The sequence below is a fragment of the Neodiprion pinetum genome, chromosome 1 (assembly GCF_021155775.2).
Source record: "Neodiprion pinetum isolate iyNeoPine1 chromosome 1, iyNeoPine1.2, whole genome shotgun sequence".
Classification (NCBI taxonomy): domain Eukaryota; kingdom Metazoa; phylum Arthropoda; class Insecta; order Hymenoptera; family Diprionidae; genus Neodiprion; species Neodiprion pinetum.
In genome coordinates, this window is record NC_060232.1 from 24,905,033 (window position 1) to 24,923,291 (window position 18,259).

Below are 18,259 nucleotides of genomic sequence, written 5' to 3' on the forward strand. Positions count from 1 at the left end.
CTGGGTGAGGTATCACGTGAGATCTCTGCCTCTCTTTCTCTCTCTCCTCCCACCTCAGCCTTTTCTTTGGCCACTGAGCAAGCAGCGTTACGCAAGTGTAGCTAGGCTCCGTAAACGGTCCTGTCGTCCAGTTATGGCAACATGGGTCAAAAACATTGCGGTCCTTGCAGAAGACGGGGTTCACCTCGAGTTCACCGTCAATTTCGTACAGAGGTATGCAAGCATGTACGCGGGCCTACTTTGTCGGGCCCACCATGGCGAATGCCGTGTTTCGAGGTATATGTGCAGGTACCTCGACGAGACTGACTCGGGGCTTGAGAAAGGAACGAGTTCTTCCCCGGTGAATAATAATTTGGCCCTTATACCTCGACGATACTCGTGCACCGGCGTTTCTCGCGAACGACTGTCTGCCTCGTGCGGTGCATCTCTATGCTCTCGGAATAGGCATAAAAGGATTTACACCTCGGCCACGCCCATCATCCTAGCCCATGACTGAAGGTATAAAGTGCTTCAACATTTCCAACTTCCAAGACGTTTCTATAAATACTTGCACGCTTACTTCCATCATGCCTACCCTCGGGCGGTGGTCACCGGATGTAGATAAGCTTCTCAGAAATATCAGTCAACAGTGTGCACGTAAGAAAGCAAAGAAATTTTAATCGGATTTCGTTATTAAAATCAGCGTTTTCGAACATTCACTTGTTATCGAGGAATAATCATTTCATACAGTGCTCGGCAAGATATTGAGCTCGAGCATATTGCTATTGAACTTCTGAGCGATGATATTGATCAGTGCCAAATTTTACACGACAGAATTAGTTTCAAATCGTAGTTGTATGGATTTAAATAATATACCAGCATTCGAATCTTTACCTCCTCTAATTTCTCAATCGAAGCCCTTCGACCAGCTACCCCAAACTCTTGTGCACCTATCTCCAAACTGACAAAACGCACAAGTATACCCTAAAAAGGTTGTAATCCGTCTTCAAAAAGCTGGCAAAAGCTTTGTAATATATTCGGTATAAAGTTGGTCCCATTCAGTTTGAACGGCTGTACACTTCTCGGGGTAAACGGAGCAGTCTAGTTTGATGTTCGCAGTAACTCTGGAATGGTGCGGGTACGTTGAATACCCGACAGAGGTATACTTTTCCTTGTAAGTGCGGCACAGAGCTATTCCATTGGTGGTCTGTCGTCGGCCTGTGGGGATGGCTGCCTTCCCCGCAACCAGTCCGTCTTATTTCTTCTCATTAGCTCAGTCAGCACGGTGAAAACGCGGAATGTCAGATCTATGATTCTACGCTGACCGCGACAAGGGAACAAAGCGCTGAGAGATACGAGATAACGATCTCGCTTGAATTAACTCGCTCGCCGCCATCCAATGTCCTTAAAATTGCTCTCGAATCGCATATAATTACACAATCTACCGCTGAGACTTGTACTCAACCGTCTCTATTAATTAGCCCGTGATCTTACCGTGCAGTCGGCTTCTGTGACCTGCTCAAAAAGCCTCAACCGTAGTAGGGAGTACGGGTATATCTATACAACGTCTGACCACCACGAGTGTTTCGCATTCTTCTCTGCACGATCGTGATAAAGTTTAAGCTTATCTACTTTGACGCGAAAGTTTTTGCTAAATACATTCGTGTAACGAAAAGCCTTGTGTCGCCGTAATGCCAACTCAGAAAACACACCATTATTAAGTCCATAACACTCGAATGTGTGGAAAAAGAAATCAGTACAATGATTTTACAAAAGTGTGCTGATCTAGCCTATTCGTGTAATGTGTTTCATGAGGCTCAGCAGACCGTACCTACATACTTTTTCACAACGATGCGTGAACAGCTGGGTCACACTGCCGGCCCTATCTTGGAACCATAACCCGCAATCAGTGGAGTAGATGTACTCGGTGTAATTTAACAGCACCAGTAAGAGCAGAGCGGTGGCAGGTCTATACGGTGAAAATAGGGCCATATGATACGGTGATCCGATTGCACGTGAAAGCTGGCATTGTTTGCAGGGTCGTTATTCCGCGTATTGTCTCAACCATGGAAGCAAATGGTTCCTCGTTCCTCCTCACGGTCGGTGAACTCGAATTTAATGTTCCTTACTGAGTGATTTGAAAGTCGTGGCGTAATCGTGCGTGTTTCATCGCTTACGTATTATATGAAACTGCACAGAAATGCTGCAGCGGTGTTCAAAAATGCATGTCAGATTTTGATGCAGCCTTTGACAATTGCACACGTGACAAGTGTCGCCAATTTCAAAAGTAATTTATATACCAGCCACGTGTGTATGACACTTTGGTATGTTGTATTTTCATCACGGTCACAGGGAATATGCCACAGTTTTTGATGTGATTAAATCGTGATGGAGCAATTGGTTTACCTTTGTCTCGTCAAAAGTGCCTACGTAACGGGAAACGCTAGTGTAAGTTATTCGAGAAGCACCTTTTGTGAAAGACGTGTTGCCGTCTGGAAGCCCGGCAGGATTTTTTAATCCTCTGTATATCATTAGTTGTTTTTTTCATCCGACTTTTTCTTTCACTACCATGGAATTAATTAACCGTAGAAACGTTTTTTCTGTGACCGCGTATAACGTGACGTTGACGTGTAACGCGATCCTGACTAATTCGGACTTTGTTTAGTTTTTTTAGACACAACGCGAAATACGGTCGACAGAGGTGCCGGCGCCTTTATTCGCGAATGGGGGAACCCCCAGGGCATTCCAAATTCTGATTCGATGCGCACCAGGAGAGGATACTCATGCGCAACTCTGTATCTGGGCCCTCCTTTCTCGTTTCCTCATGTGTGGCTGATTGACAAGATCTCCGACTTAGCGGGCTCTTTTACCTACTGGCCGAACTTAGTTACCAATATCTAATTAAGAATTAGTATTTGCACGATTCTATCATTATTTCAAAGAACTTCGCCATGGGCGGTCTAGTCGAAGTGGCGCCATGCTTATGCGGAGCAGCTTAGTGACTTTAAATGATTAAGGAACAGCATAACACCCTAACGAGATACATTGTTCAACAGTTCGAAAGGTCGAGGTTCACCAAAGCCTTACAATACCTGTTTCACGGTTAAAAACCATTTCTGATCGCCGGTTTTCACTCCTCTACTATATACGGTATGCCACTTCCATCTGATCATGAAATAAATTCAGTTTGCACAGCGTTTCGAGAGTTCCCGCATGCCGCTCGTTACATCGGGAACCACCGCATACCTGATCCACCTTCTACAGCAAAGTGAAAGCGCCTTATCTCCGGAGGCGATGCATGGATCATTATTCGGGCAACATATAATGCAACTGAAAAAACACCGCGAAGAAAGTGTTAGTTTGTCAGCTCATCCTGATATCAACGGTTCCTTTTACCTCACCGAATAGTTTCAACGAAAGTATGTACGTATATAAATATATATATATATATATATATATATGTATATACATACTGCCATGCCGTCTGCACGTGTCAAGATCTCGTCGGGGATGAAATATGCTCGTTTGAAGGTACATCGAGCCGGACGCACGTCCATGCGTGAAAATGTTCACAACATTAACGTGTGGCGATATAAGTGTACGGTGCATGCAACCCGGACCCCATGGATCCTTTGAGGATGCACTTAAGATTCTTTTCTCATCCTGGTGATTGTCTGCCCGTTCATTCAGCCGTTCATCGCGTCTGGCATTATTAAGTAACTTGCTCGGAAGCCCGAGGATGGAGGCGTACAATCCACTTGGACACAAAGAAAAGTTAGATTCGTTCATACTTCTGTGTGCGATCGGTGACTACGCATCCACGGAAACACTTGGGTAATGTTTGAATTTCGAACTGGAAACATTCATTCAGAAGCAGTCGAAGCCGTTTCCTAAACGTTATACTCGTGTGTTTGAATACCTACGTTGTTTCTTGTGCAACTAAAATACTGGGAGCGCAAAGAACTTAATTTTCATCTCAACAAATCCAACGTAGCTACAGTGAGCCTACCTAATTAGCATCGGAAACGATTGGGCGTCGAAGAGGATGCTTCAAGTTCTTGCATGGTACAGTGTCTAATGTATTCACCCTTTTCCGTGTGCCACAGCTACGTAGGTCGAGCATGCTAATTACTTCGCAGACAATACTGGGAGCGTCGATGAATCGTCGAGGTATAGGAAGGGGCGCACACACTATACGTCGATTTGAAAAAAATACTTGACTTTTATTTTTCTTAGCTCCCTTTGCAGTCGTGTTCAAGGTACCAGTTTTGTTGTAGAAGATGAAATCCACCGTTGAATCCAATGTCGAAATTTCATCCATTGCAGTTGCATTCAATTTTTTCCCTGGTGGTGCGCAATTTGGACTTTGAATATAGCATGAAATTTTATCTCATACTCTGGTCGGAATACTCAGAATTCAATCTCTCTTGTTCGAGGTGCATATTTGTTGAAAGCCTCTTCTTGGTTGTAAAAAAAACAGAAGGGTTGGTGGTGGGCAGAGGAGAAGAGTCGGGTCTGAAAAAGCGATACGAATCTCCGGCGAATTTTTGTGTGTCAGGGTGATATTTCGCCCGTTTAAACTGCGTGGGCCGCTGACACAACGCGGCATACGTAAGGTATGCGTATATTCCTATACGGACCTGGTGTGTCACTAACAAGCAAGCAAAGTTTGCGAGGCGCGAATCGCTAAATCAAGAGACGTCAGAATATTTACAGAGGATAAAACCACCGCCGGCCCTCGACGATTTATCGCATGTAGAGATACCTACTTGCTGGTCTTGCGTGTCTACCATCTCTTCGCACCGAGGCCCTTGGCCCTAGCTTCATTTGGCCTACTCTACGTTCCGTATTTGCTTACGAAGAGGAAGAAAATTAAAATCATAGGCTCAAAGTGCGTTGGTGCCTCGTTCGACAGTGATTAATGCAACTATGCCACTTAAGTAATTGGTCGATGGATGTGAACGGTAAGCCCGGAATCCCGGCTCTAAGGCACGAAGAATTTGCGGCTGAAAGAAGACGTCAGAGGCATATCCAACTCGTTAATTAGTCAGGGGAACAAACCCGTGCTGGATTGGCTACCTGTGTAATCAACGGCTAAGTCTTCGAATAGTTACGATTTTTACAGAATTTTATAATACGCTTATTTGGTCGTGAAATTGGTCAGTCGTTTCGAGATTTGAACTAACGACGGGCAGAAATTTAAACTGGTTCTGCCGTATCGCTGGAGATGCTCGAAATAAGAAAAATCTCTGTGTCGTAAGAACAATTTTCATCAAAACTTCTAAAATATAATCTGTTTTGTTGTATACATATGGACGCCTTATAGTTAGATGCGACCAGCATACGGGGTGTCCCAATTTAAAAGACGCGTTACGTTTTCAGCCGATCCATAGATGTTCCAGATTTTTAAGATGACGTGTTCGAGTTTTCTTTAGCATAGGGTCGATTTGACCCTCCCTACACTTAAGTGGTGCAAAAAAAAAAAAAACGCCACAGTGATCGGGTTGAAAAAAGCCAATACAAACTATGTGTGAATGATGTGGACAGGAAAATTCCGTCCTAAATCGGATACCGATCGTCCGGGAATTCCGGACGAATCAACTCAGCATGGCTGGGAATTTCCGAAATAATGCCCCTTTCTTTCTTGTAGAACAATTCATCTCCAGTAAAGGTACCTCTTCATATACCTACGCGTTTCACAATCTCTTGTACATTCAAATTCAAAACATCTCGGTAAACAGCTTCTTATTGGAAATACCTGCGGGCACTCGACTCTGTAGTGGCTCTAGTCACTTTGTATTCGACGGATTATGGTGTCCTACAAGAAGCACTACCATAGTATAATGCTCAGATCGTAGCTGCGTCTATCGTACTACACGTCTTACTGCTACTATCTCCACTCTCTCTCTCTCTCTTTCCTCTCTCTCTCTTTCTATCTACCAAAGGTTGTTTAATTTTCTCTCAATTTTTGGAACCGTAGCGAGAAACGGTGAATGAAAATCTCGTGTCGTATTACCATATATACATACCATACGCATCGTAACCGTTAGGTTAATCGTATTCACCATGACGGAGAACCGATGGTCATACCTTGCGAGGTGTAAATTAATTCACGGTAGCTGTTCCTGGCGTGTCTGTAACTATATCTATGAATAATCCAACGAAATTATTGTACTTATCATCGTATACGGTCCAAGACCAATAATTGGCGTGTGTTTCACTGACCGTTATACTGCAAAAATTTGGTCTGCGGTTTCGGGTACCATACAAAGTTTGCTTCGCAACTTCGGACGCAACGACATAAGTCCAACACGAGTAGATGTTTGGTGTTTTCTTGTTCTGAAAAGAAGTCCGACAACCGCGGAAGGGTAATACAAGTACTGGTAAGAGTCTACAAACCCCATAGTATGACATTAATCGCCATGGAGAAACGCGGCGCGCTTTTGGTGATGATGGTCATGCTTATTAGAGGCAGCCAAGCACGTGAGTGTCAATTTCTTGACCCAAGTAACAAGCTTTCGCAATTTCCACTCTTGAGGTGCACGTATTTTCTTTAGAATGATCAATTATACCGGATATATAGCTACCGTTCGAATTACGGTCGTAATAATCTTCGCAGTCCCAATTAATCGCCTGTTGTACTCGTACTTAAAATCCAATTAACGAGAAATAATCTGAACCGATTAAACGCAGGTGTGTGCGCGCGTATTTTCGTTGTCGTGTTCGTCGTTGTTGGTGAAAGATGCTACGTTGATGAGGGGCAACAAAAATAAGAGTAAGAAGAAAAACAAAGGGCAAGAAGTTGCGTTGCAAAAGTACCGTGTATGTGTAATAAAATTCAAATTGCTTGTAAATTTCATTTCACAACTTATTACGCGAACTTCGACGAACGATAAAAAAAATCATTTTACGGCCAAATTATTGTACAACGTGTCATTACCAAATGTGCCTTTTTGATCGATAAGTAATTGCCAGATAAGAGAGCAGCACGAATCACAGCAGTTTGTAATATCAAATACTGGCAGCTGCAGTAGACGGCCTTGAAAGATACAACCTTGAAAATTTAACTACCGTAAATCGTTCTGTGTCTCCTTTTGTGAGATCACTTAGCCAGGAAGCATCTCGCAGCGGCGCAGAGTTGAAAATTTGAAAATAAGAACAAGATAGTAGAAAATAAGAAGGAGACGAATACGAGGATAAGAAAAAAAGCTTTTGTTACAGAGACTGGTTTCGATTGCAAGAGCCCCACGGCGCTGTCTGGCTACTGTATTTCCATATACAATTGTCCTCCACTTTTGAGGCTGATTCTGACGCTCCCCCTGCGCCAGGAAGACATCACGTTTCTTCGTCAGTCCAAATGCGGAGTCGTTCAGAACGATCCAAAAGTATACTGTATTCCTGAATAATATCGATGATCGACGAGCGATTTCTGGATTCACAAGTTATTAATTGTAATCCACGTGAGTGCCATTAGAAATATAAATAAATAAAAGTTGTGCGAGAAACATCGAGTTGTCAAATATCATACGCATGATAATTTATTCATCTACACTTTGCCTGCGATAAACTATCTCTGAAACCTGTTAGTATTCAATCCACAATGCGAGCATAGTTATATTGGATTTCTTTAATATCTACTAGAAATATTATTTCGACCCTCTTTGACGTGAAAGCACATTTTCGAATCTCGTACTGTAGGACATTTTAAACAAAATAAATAGACGCTTTTGGGGCCGATGAAAATATTTCCTTCGCACGGGGATGCGGAAAATTGATACACCCCTGCATAGGGGTGGATTGTAGACTCAGTTTACTTCGGGGTTTGCTACCCTTAAGCGACCGTGTGGCCCAACGGATACGGCGTCGGACTTCGGATCCGAAGATTGCAGGTTCGAATCCTGTCACGGTCGATGATAGATTTTTTTTCCCTTAATTGACTCCCGCCGTGCGAAATGCGGGTGAAAAGTTAGCGCCGAAGATGGACACGCATACTTTGGTCTTTTGCTGTTCGTACCGATCGAAGAATTTCATCGAGTATTTCACATCTTATTTTTCTTACAGTCGCCACTTTCGTTCTTGCGCAACTGCCTTATGCGTACGCATCTTGGCAAATAGGAGAGTGCGAAGCGTAGATGTTAATTTTTACGTCACTTACGTAACGTAGCACGGTATACGGTTTGTAAACTTTTTGTTCGTACTTTTTTATCGTGAATAGGTACGCCAACGAGCGAGTAAATAAACGCAGCTTCCTAACGCCCAGGTGCCCTTCTCTTATATTTTGGTTGAACAAATTTACTGCAAAATTTAACCGACGTTCAGGATTCCTAAATCTAACAATAAATGGATATAATTAGGTGCTGGACGGTCTTTCGCAGGTAATGGCAAGACGTTTTAGCCCGAAGACTCTTCTTCTCGTTGCATGAAACTTTACGAGTCATAAAAGTCAAGTACCAGGCGCGTACGTACAGCAAGAATTCCACCCTTAAGGAAATAATCTACCGTTGAGTGTAAATTCGTATCTTTAATTTTTGTTCGTGGGAATTTAACGATATGTATTCGAGATGAAGGAATTCACATCCAAGTTGAAGGAATTTTTCCCCGAGGAGAACCTGTTGCATGTACGGAAATTACGGACCCAATACGTGTACCGCAGGTTGTCACTCATTTCACGAATAAAGATTGCCAAAAGCAGAATTTATCATGTTGTTCCTCAGTTACTTTTGCCATTATTGATCTGACAATGAAATGAAATTACAAATGTCTGAACAGAGGCCAGCATTTAAATCCATTTGTCAAAAATCATGAAAACATTTTTTCCTCAATTTCAATCGAGTCTCAAACTGCCCATGGAGCTATTCCACGATCAATACTTTCATCTTTGAGATAGAATTCATGCCCCATTAATTAGACAAACAATTGCCATAGCATTCAAAAATTGAACGCGCAAAATCCACTTGTACGTTTATCCAATCCGGCAGTTTGAAAAAGTGATTTTTTAATTTAAAAAAGACGAATTCCAGACTGGAACGAATGTGCATTTCAGTCCTAGGCCGAGTCAGGACATCGCATTATGTATTTGGCCCAGTAATCTGTTCGAGCATTTTCGTCTCGTGTTGTTATGTAAATCTATGCAAATTGTTCAAGGCGTCGAATCACTGCAGGCAATTTTTGTGAACCATTCGCGTGTTTAAACCGAGTAACTCCAATAATGATTTTACTTTCGCTATCGTTTCGAAAAGGCGAGTCGTTTGATGGGTGAACGTGTCGTATAGATATGATCGAAACCGAATTATGGAAATAAGCGAGTGAAGTAGATTTTTCGGGTATTGAATAAATCCTTAGCGGCTTGTGTAATTTCCTATGAGAGATTTCACTTCGGTTTCAAAGGAATTTATTTAACCATTTTATTAACCATCAGGTCCAATATTATACGACTGTTTTATTTCCCTAGATACTGATGAGGCTAACGGTTTTGTAATGATCAGAAAAAAAAAAGATTTGTCCGAAGTTCGAAAATAATTACACGACGTGAATCCATCTGTATTTTTACGGTAAATTTTTGACAAATATATATATATTTTTTTTTTTTTTTTTGAAGACACTCCGACAACTTAGTTATACTTTGCATAGAAAATTCTGTTCCGAATTTTGCTCGGTATTGTTGAGGATTGACTTTTCAGAGAAAGAGTAACCGCAAAATTGAGGAGTAATATCAAGAATATTCTTCCAAATATCGTCAAAGGGAAAAACACCCCTAGCGTGGGGGTGAAACATACTTCATCCCCAAAATAGGGGTAAGTCGCGCAAGATCGAAAAAATCGAAATATGCTCACCTACATTTTCGATGACGATTAATTTAAGCCCACGGAGACCTCTGTACGACCTTCCCCGTTCTTGCTACAGACTACGCAAAAAGGGGCGAAAAAAGGGGGGTTTTTGCGGTTACTCTTTATACCCAACATTCTTAATTGCATTACAAGTTAAGAAAAAAAATCTTGACCAACGATATGAATTATTCTCAGAGTAGGGTAAAAATCTTGAATTGCTGATTGATGGAAGGACCTCAATATCGAATTCTCATAGATGCGAAATTTTTATTCATAGAATTTAAAAGTGTGGAAAGTTCATGTACAGAAAATTAAAAACGCAGTAAGTCGAAATACAGAAAAGTGAAAACATGGTACAGCAAAATCGAGAATCTGTACACGATTCTATATTATCCAGAGGAATTCTTACGATTCTAAAGTTTGGCATTCGGTGTTCTGAACTTTTCAATTTTTTCCTTCTCCCTACTTCGACTTTAACCATTTTTCAATTCCATACATCAAGTTTTCCCTTTTTTAAAAATTCTACATCGGGGCCCTCCGATTTTTTCACCTTTCTACATTTTCACCCCCACCCTTATTCCCGCCTGTGCGTATAGTGATTTTCTTATTCGCACATAACGCTGTTCACGATGGGTCTGCGAACGGTGTAACACGGCGGACGATTATACACGCTGCTGCAGAAATGTCTGTGTGGATACAAACCGTAACAAAAAGAACAACCAGTTCCGACCCCACAGAGTCGAGAGCTGAGACCTGGGTATTCAGAGACTGGTTCGTCTCCGTTGCCATTATACGTGCGTGGAGTTGAACCGTGATCGTGGAGCTGATTGACCTTTGACCCGGTCTGCCCATGGGCAGCTCGCGCGAGGGAGTTCCTTGTCGAGATTTTCGACGAACTAGCCAAGAGAGAAAGGATATGACGAAGGTAAGCCGATCGGACGGGGAACTAGCGTGTAATAAATCAATGTGTGGGCGAGATAGACCCGGGTTATAATCCAGTCATGTCCGCGTGTGGAGCTCGAGTCTCTGATGACGTGACACTTTTTTCTTAACACACTTTCAATTTACATACATAAACGCGTCTAATCGAGGGTCAAACATTCATTCATTCCGCGTTAATTAATGAACTGGAAAAATGTAGATGCAGCGTGAATGGCTGTTGAAACGATTCGACCGCCGTCTGATAATTATTAAATATTATACTCGAAGAGGAAGAAATAAGAAAAGGGATAAATCTCTGTTCAGAGCCAACAGCTGCCCTTAAAGGCAAGGTAAGATTTATTTTTGAATGGCGCGTTTCTTACCGCGGTTAATTTATACAGTGGGAATTGACAGAGCTGGATTTTTATCGAGTTTAGTATCGACGTTCTGTAATTATTTATTTGAAATGCCTGAGGAAACCTGCGGGATCTTTTTAGATCTACGTCGACGGCTTGCAACTTATAGGTTTCATCCGAAGGGGTATTGATTTCATTTAGTATTACACAGTTTCAAATCATCGCATTAGAACTCGAGTTCTAACATTTAGCATGATGATGAAGATAATGAAATTGTTGCTTGTCACACGTGTAGTGGGTAATTTTTTTGTTAGGGCAATATCGCGATTTTACACCCCGATTAAAACTAGGGATTAAATTCTTGCAGGTGCACGTTTAGTTCGTTAACTGTAAATTACGAACCTTGATGATCGTCGTAAATTTTTATTCACAACGTGAGCTTGCACTCGTTTATAATCCACTGAAAAAAAGATCGTTTGCATTACCCATCCCCCAGTAACACGCCACGGAGGAAAGAAAATGCGTAAACGTAATGTGCGCGCATTTCTGCTATTAAAGCTCGTAATAATACCTTGTCATGAATCTTAATTAAAAATATCTTGACGTGTTTCTACTCGAGTCTAAGTCAACGCTTTCACACATTGCTTTCACAAAATTTTGTATTTGCGGATTGTGAGAGCGAGTTTGTACGCACTTCGGGATAAGCTTAGTTCTTTCGGTTGAAAGTCAAAAAGTAAAATCGCCATAAAATAAAAGGGTGAAAATATCGAATTTTGAAAGAGTCGAATATATAATCCACGGAGTTTCAATGCATATGAAGGTAAATTGTGTAAAATTCAAAATATAAAAAGGTAAAGTATTTCGTGACGATTTCATATTTCGACTTTCTATAATACATTGATCTTCCCACATTCCGATTTTTATGTATTTTGTGTGGCTCTCTTACTTTTCACCCCCCATTATTTTTTCCATATTCCCGGGTACCCGGTGAGTTTGAGAACAAGAAGGGAGCTAAAACTGGCCGCTATTCGCCGCGCAGTTTTCGACTCCTGTTTTATTTTTCACTGGCAAAACCGCGAGAACTTGGAAGCCAATCCCATCATTATCTAAATGAGAGTCGTTACCTTTGAGCACCTACGGTCTCTGCAGCCCGCACTGCCCTACAAATTACAATCATTCGAGGGAAGATTCTCCCCGACGATACGACCTTCCCTAGCATGAATCCGAGTGAGACATTGCGAGTCAATTATTGCGCCTGGAGCGAATGCCGGGATGTTAATAGGCGCGATTTTTTACAAAATTCAAATCCATTCGTTTTTTTAATGTACACTCGTATCCCAGTCATTTTATGCATAAGGCGTCGCTATAATGGAGGCGCGATATTCCTCAGGCTACGTCCGACATAATCATTGTCTAAGATTTTTACCGAAACCGTCTAAATTACGTTGACATGTTTAAATATGCAAAATGTTTTGCGCGATTGTGTCGTGTAGGCGTGAACCGAAATCTAAATTAAACACTTTTATCGTGCGGAGATCTGTCCGTTTATTATCCTGAATAAAATATCGTTTCGTCTGTTACAAAAAATAGAAAGATAAAACCGGGTTATGATTCGTCGTTTTTTAAAAATGTATTTCTTCGCACTTCAATGCTTGAATGTATAATTTAATGAGATGCAGATTCGGATTGCAAATATCAGAGGTACGGGAATTTGCGATTAAAGTGGCACTGCCATATCGATGAACTATTAGCCGGAAATGGGCAGTGCGGCGACTGTCGAATTCAGCATCGATTTAGCTCCGAATGATAATGTGTATATACCGGTTTTATCCCAGGACAAAAAAGTTGTTTGACGTTAAACGTAGTGCAGAAATTACATAACGAAAATTTACATATTCTAATGCAGTATGTAAATTTTGGTCTGAGTCTTACTCCGTCACACTCGCATAAGTGTTTTTCTATCGGCATTCTTTAACGCGACGATCGTTTCAACGGTGTTCAGTTGCGCGTTACATAAAGAGAGCTTGTAACTTTATTATTTGATATCTCACATGCGGATAGTAATTAACAAATTAATTGTACCGCTACGAAAATCATTACAGTCACATCTCTGTATAAGATTGAAGAAAATTCTTTCTGTATAATTTAAAATACATATATATATCCGAAATAATAATCTTGTACGGTGTTTCACCGTAAATTAAATTTCAATTTTAAAAATGACCGCGGAACTTGGGTTTTAATAACAAGAGAAATTCATCGAAATCGTGATCATTTCGGAATCCCATGCGGGGTCTGATTTGCAAGCAACGTGCCGATAAAGTTATACCAAATACAGATGTAAAGACGGCCATTTATTAACGCGCCGACGTTTTATGCTGCCATTGATTTATCCTCGTACAGATCGCACAGCTCCTCGCATATGGTGCTCGGTGGGTTCGATCAAGCCTCTTATGGCCAGTACAATATCCACATCTATCACACAATGATCGGAGTCTGCAGCCTAGGAGACAAGGGTCAAATTAGCTGGAACGAGTTTCGTCTTCGGGTAGGGTACGAGCATCTCTAATTGTGTAAAATTGAACATAACTGAAGGGTATAACAACGGGTGGACGCCGGACGTACAGCAAAAGTGGTAGAATTGGCGGATAAAACACCGTGCGAAAAAGTGACGTATATTATCCGATGAGATTTTCAAAACTTAAGCCGATCCATTACAAGCCTCTAAGTAAGGAAGAAGTCGGCAAGTTTTTTGTTACCCAGGCATAACATAATTTATATTTATAACTTAATTTATTTAATTTTTTGACAAAATCCCGACGCAAGAATTTTCTTCCCATCTTACAGTAGGTACTGCAGAGATATACGATGCTACTTGCGTATCAACTGATTACCGCATCGCGTATACCAATCATTGGTATATTACACCCTAGTGTGGCGTGGGTTATTAAATAACAGGAAAAATGAACGGTCCATACCGCGATACCGGCCGGCACGAGATACTCCAGGAATTTATTTACTTATAACGGGTTTTCGGATCGACCAGCTGTCCGTGTGTTCGATCATTTTCTGCCTTTGACTGCAGACCGCTGGGGCATTTTCTTATACAATTTTACCACGCTTTTTATGCTCAGCTCTGATGATGGTATGCAGTTGCGAAATCAGGGAAAACAAACACGCGATAAACGATGTCAATTTTTATAGAAGTCTCTTCGCTCTTTGAGCAGTATATATCTCTGTTGTAGGATGAAAAGGTACTTTCTAATTGTGAAAACCTCTCAATCTTTATACTTAATAGTTCAAGTAGCACGACGATATAAATTTCGATTTAGCCCTCGGACTAGGCTATAAATGTGTTTATAGGAAATTAATGTCACCTTTGTCGAGTATATTTCATCTCTTTATTTCAACTTGGCCAATTTCGGTGCGTATTATAACTATCTCTCCGTCTTATTCGTTTTAACAGAGGCAAGTGTTTGAGGGAAAGCAAGGACTGACTTAAAATTATCTACGTTGTTGTTTTTGTATATTGTCGACGTAATTTGCTACTCGTATTAAAATAGCACACGGCCGGTTTTTTTAACTGCAGATACTACGATTCATATAATACCTGCCTACTTATTAGTAATCTGCGAAATAAAATGAGAAATATACGGGATGCGTGTCTTTTACAGACTGTTTAAGTATTTCGAAGTTTCGAATCTATTTACTTGTCGATGCGATTGCGCCAGAAACGTCACGCCGTTATGGAAAAGTGATTTCTCGACACGACGATCGCGTGCGAGCGATATCGAGTCTTTTTACTTATTCTTCTTCTTCTCTCTTCTTAAATGGAACAAAATTGACTCTCTAGTCACCGTTGCGCGTAGTTCGGTTTTAATAATCCTTGCGTGCTCGTAAATGATAAAAGCATAGAAGAAAATCAAACCATTGCAGAGGAATGTCAATCGCGAAAGCATGCAGGAAACATCGTAGGTACCCACACGTCGTTGACTGTAAAAGTGAAATACACGTTAAACGTGTAGTCATCGTTAACATGCAGGCAGCTTATCTAATATTTGCATACTATTATACCTATAATCTACGGTAGATCGATGTACTCTTGTCTAGAATGTTTTCTTAAACTCGTGTTATTTGCATTGCGCAGAAGCCGTTGAAGCTGTACAAGCCAGCTGAACTTTGATAAATCGCCCAAAATCTAGTTTCGAATTTTGGATACGAGTTCCAAGATATTTTATAATGTCGTTGACCGAAGACGCAAATTGACCGCCTCGCGCAGAGAGTGAGCAAAGTGTGAATGTAAATTTTAGAGTTGAAAAAAATTACAGATCGATCGGTTCGATTTCATATTCCTTTGGATTTACACTTCCGATTACAGCCGATCAATGACCGCGTATCCTGCTTATTATCCTCGTGATACGAATCACGTCAGTTGTTCAAAGAAAAGCCTGCATTGCACTCGGGTTATATTATGCACGCTAATCTCCTGCCAAGGGTAATATCCCTTTGACGGTGCGTTGGTAATCTCGCGATTACGATCGGAGAGTAGGTACCTCGTCTTGTAAGACATCATAATGCGACATTCATGCCTGAACAATGCACTCTGCGCAGACTCTCTATACCTCGAGTTTTTATCGCATTGGCCAATCCTAGTTTGGAACGTAATACGGCTCGCCCAATTGTCAAACCTATACGAACCTGTATCTAGTTAGGAAAAATATTCCTCAGCACGACGGGGTGCCGTACATGCTCTGAACGAAGAATTATAGCAACGAAAAAGAAGAAGATGAAACACCTAAACGTATAGGTATATTAGAGTGTGTTAAAAAAAGAATTTTCTTTTTTCGTTAAACGCGCATCGAAATTTCGGTAGAGCATCTCAAGTAGAATATCTCAGTAAAATGTCAGCTCTTAGCATTGATATTTCTAGGTGCCTATTTTATTTTATCCATTTTCCATTTAAATAACACGTGAAAAAATAAAATCGGAAAGTTTTTGAATTTTTTGTTTTTTCTCGGCAATGGCTTGACTTATAAACTATCTAAATACAGATTCTTATAGAAAATTTTACGCTCTATAAAATAGTACCGAAGTAGAATTTTCTCAAGTCTAACCGATTAAGAGATATTCAATAGACGACTCAATGTTTATAGGCAAATATCTTATTTTATTGAGGGATGGAAACCCGGTAATTGGAGTTTTTGAAAACCGCGTATAGTGGCGAGATTATTTACAAGGAGTATCGACCCTCGCCTCGGTACGAATACTTTTCGCACGTTAACTGCTGCAGTGAGGCAACGAAGGCCGAGTGCAAGTCGACGTTCGTATCCGTCTTCGGATCTGTTTACGGACCCCGACTGCGATCTCATCAGCCGCAAAATACTTTCCTCACATCGCGCTTTGAATACAATTTTACTTTTAGATTATACCGATCGCACATTTCGCGCCCGAGGCTTACGATACGTAGCCGAACACTGAAGCGAAACAATCAAAGTTCTTTTTCGCTACAATGTTTTCCAATTTTTTTTTTTTTTCTTACATTTTTTACTCTTTCTCAAATTTGTAAATTAGAGAGAAGTGAGAGCTGTGTCTTTCAGAAGGTAGTCAAGGTATTTGGAACCCTCAATGACCATGCGAAATTACCAATTCTTCCATGCTGGGCTTGCAGGACGTGCATGTCACTCCAGTACCAGGAAGGGGCTTGAGTGTGGATTACGTTGGTGTACGGGACAAAATTGTACTTCGGTATTCGCATCCACGCGTCGGCAACGTCGTACGTGTCGGCATGAACTCGTGGTTTCTCTGATGGTTCCGAGGTGCTTCGCGTGCCTTTGATTGTACACGGGTACGAGTCGGTGCAATGGAACGTAGGGCATATTCGATGCCTTTGCGTCTCGGTATTATTACTTCCTGCAAATTTGCGGAACTAAGTTCAGCACCTTTGGTGAAGATCGTGTTGTCGAAATTCCGGCGGTAAAACTTGACGCGATAACTCAGCAGGCTCGTTTCGATCGTCAAATCAAATTAATTGCAAACTGGCTTCGCGGCGTAACTTCAAAACAACGCTTGTTCTTCTTCAATTCGATATTGCCCCGGCCATGGTACTTATACGTGTTATACCTACACCCAACCACTGCGCGGGTATGAATAATTGCCAACGTAGAGACGAGACCGTGAAGCGGGGAGAAAAAGACCCGAGTTTGACACGATCATCAATCAATAGAAGCATAGACGTAGCGCGACGTTCAATTTGCGTTCGGAAGACAGCGTAATTGCACACAACTCTACCTTCGATCAGGTGATATTTTTTAACCTGTCTCGCAAACGACTTCTGGCGTCTCTGCAACCGGAGCGATGGAAAGATGATCCAATTAGCGAACGAGCTAAGAACCGAACCTTGTGACTAGTTGATATCAAAATCGATTCCACGGATCTAGAGGATTCTGCAAAGTGAATATTACACCATCCGGCTACAGTAGAGCCTCACTTGTTCGATCCACTCTCCCCACTCCTACCTGCTACGATATGCGCAGAACGTTGCGCGCGAAATCGGACAGCGTAAAGCTCTCGCTCGGCGAATTGACGGGCACGCTTGATCGGTATTACAGCTACGGTATTAGAGATTTCGACAGCGGTCGATTCAGGCACAGATGACCTCAAAAGCGGCTTGGACGGATCGAAGTTGTTATTTTAATCAGCGTGCGTATTGAATTGTCACTCTGCGAGTAATCTGCGCGACGTACCTACATCCGTTCGATTACAATTCACGGCGTATATAACCAGTATAATTAAATTGAAAAGTGATGCGAAAGTGCATGGATGTTGTGACGCCAGCGTGACTGTTGCGCACCTATACATGCTACGTTTACCCAAGCCGGGCACGTTTTCGTTTTAATTACTTCGACTGGCAGGGCATCCGGTCTCGACAGGTGCCACTCGACGCTATTACGGTAGTAACCCGACTGATCTTGAGCGACTAACTACGTATATACTGGCAAATCTTTGACTTGAACGCATGTGAGACTGTAAAGTAAGGATCGCGATGCGGCTTTCTATTCCGTTGTTAGATGTGTAATTAGAGCCTCCGACCATTTCGAAAGCAACGATACGAGCGGATCTGGAAGCCATGATGTAATTAAACTCTTGAAAATGATAGAAAGAATTTCAGAAGTAGGC

At 41.6% G+C, this 18,259-nt stretch overlaps 1 protein-coding gene and 1 non-coding gene across 8 annotated transcripts in view; one reads left to right on the forward strand and one right to left on the reverse strand.

Moving 5' to 3' along the window:
* Positions 1-18,259, reverse strand: part of dgo (ankyrin repeat domain containing protein 6 diego) — an 88,143-nt gene that overhangs the window by 31,636 nt on the left and 38,248 nt on the right. The gene's annotated exons all lie outside the window — the stretch shown is intronic.
* Positions 7,817-7,889, forward strand: TRNAR-UCG (transfer RNA arginine (anticodon UCG)). Its single transcript has one exon. It is a non-coding gene; the product is annotated as a tRNA-Arg (tRNA).